The sequence below is a fragment of the Entamoeba invadens genome (assembly GCF_000330505.1).
Source record: "Entamoeba invadens IP1 unplaced genomic scaffold scaff_1105074725959, whole genome shotgun sequence".
Classification (NCBI taxonomy): Eukaryota; Evosea; order Mastigamoebida; family Endamoebidae; genus Entamoeba; species Entamoeba invadens.
In genome coordinates, this window is record NW_004440417.1 from 1,517 (window position 1) to 4,174 (window position 2,658).

A 2,658-nucleotide genomic window follows, 5' to 3' on the forward strand; every position below is an offset into this window, starting at 1 on the left:
TAATGTAATTTTTTATCTTCCTTAAAATGACCGAACAATTTAATAAACTTGATTATGATAAAGATGTTGATGATTATGTTAAATATGATTTAGATAACAAATCCTTATTTGTCGATCTTGGATGTGAATATAAAATTTCAATTAGAAGAATGGAAAGATTAATAGAATATTTAAATGATTATCTTAAAACTATACAAAGTAATGATAATGTAATATGTAATTACCAAACTAATGAAGGTTGGAGTAAAACATATCCTTTAACAGATAAATATGCTTTGAACAAATTGATTAAGGTTCTAGAAACAAGAATATTAAATCATGATGAAATAATAAAAGCTGTAAACGCAGATTATGATATCGCAGGTGCGGACTCCACATCCTTTGGATGTGTCGATATACCAGAACCTATAATTGTTATAAAAATAAAAGTATCTATTTATAAATAATAATTCTCAAATAATTTACTAACATCTAAATTATTAACAGTAATATAATGTTTTATTATCGGAAGCATCTTATTAATAATTCCATCTCTCATATTATTTTGATTGTTTTTTAATTCTTCTATTTTATTAAGTAATAATACTAATTGTTCTTGCTTTTCTCCCTCTATATTTTTGACTTTATTGTCAAGATCATTTTTAGTAATTCTATGTTGTTTCTTAATTAATGTTTGTTTAGCTTTAATTTTACAAAATACATAAACATTTATATAAATAGTAGCATTTAAATCTTTTGTATTGATTAAGTTAACTTCTGGGTTATTATTAATATATCTATTGATTTCTTTGTTACATTGTTTTAACATATCTATTTCTTTTAAATTGTATTTGTTTATTATCTTCTGTAACGCAATAATATGTTTAGAAGTAATATCAAATAAAGTTTCAGTCTTTGGCATAAGTTTCTCGTCAGGCTTCGGCGTGACGCTTTGCTCAATTTCATTTGGAGGATAACTCATATCAAATACTGTTTTTGGTGTTGGAGCTTTGCTCCCGCTTCGCGTTACATCATTCACTTTTTGGAGTGATGCTTCTCTTACTTTAATAATTTCAGAAGTATCTATTTGTTTTAATGGGTCCGTCTTTGTAGTTTGATTTGTTTTGTTAGAAGAAAACAAATCTTTGAAAAATGTTTTTAAGGATTTTGATTTTGATTGAGAAGTGTTATCTGTACTCATTTATATTAAGATAAAAATAAAAATGTATTATTTATACATTACTAAATATATTATTAATAAAGTAATATAACACTATTATTATATTAACTATAAAAATAACATACTCAATAGATGTCTTCAGATAAGATGAAAAATATATTACTTTGTTTTTACAGTTTATGAAAATCTCAGAACTACAGTTCGTACGTACAGTAAATATCTATTAAATTATCATCAATGTAATTTCATTAATTAGAAATATTCTACCATTTTTTCCTTTACAATAACCATGATCCATAAAGTTTTGAAATTTTTGATAATTATCTTTATTATTTAAACACATCGATATTTCATACCCTTTTTGAATACCATTAGGACTAACATAATATTTTACAATTATATCTTTTATATTATTATTTCTAATAAACTGATTAAAGTATTCTTTAAATTTATTAATTCTTGTTTTAAATTTAGTAGAATCACATTCCATGTTTGCTAAAACTTTGATATCTTCTTCATTATAATAAACATAATCATTTACGTCTTCTTCACTTGATTCATCAGAATAAGCACGATTTTCTATAATATCTTCTTCAGCCTTCGGCGTGAGTTTCTCGTCACTAGATTCACTTACATGTTCACTTTCAAGTTCACTAATATTTTCAGAATCATCTATAAATTCGTCAGCCTTCGACATGAGTTTCTCGTCAACGTTTTCATCCGACACTACATTATATAAGAACCGTAAAGGATAAAGCTCGATATACTTTTTAAACGCTTCATTCGTGTAAGATTCCGTCATTTTAAGGAAGATAAAAAATTACATTAATATAAATTTACTATAAATAAATTTACACCGAACAGACCAAAGGTTCCTAAATGAGACTGTGTCTTCGAAACGAATGTGAGATTCTAGAGACATCAAAGATGTCGATACTTTGCTCAAGGAGACTGCATCTTCGATGCCGCTTCGCGATGGGGCTTCGCCCCTTCAAGTTTTGGAAAACGCGTCCCCTCGCTATTTAATTAAAATATAGATAAAATGGAGTGCCCCCTAAATCCACATAAATTATATACTACTTTATTTTATTAATAACTTTTTTAAATTACAAAAAATCAAGTTTCTTTTTATAGAAATTGTATTTACATAACTAAAAAAATATAAATATATAATAAAAATATGATTTAATTCAAACAACTATAAGAAGAATTTTTTTCGTAAATAAAAACATAAAATTATATTCATATATGAATGAATTTAATATAAAAATGATTAAAATGAAAAAAAATTGAGAAAATAATGATTTAATAAACCAAAATTTAAATGGAATATTATGGAACAATAAATGGTTAAAATTCAAAATAACATATCAAAGTAATTAAAAACACAATAAAATAAGACTAAAGATGGTTAAAATACAAAAATACACTAATATTTTACTCCAAAATACGAAAGTTTCTCACCGAACATGCAAATAATGGCATAGTTCCTACATCAT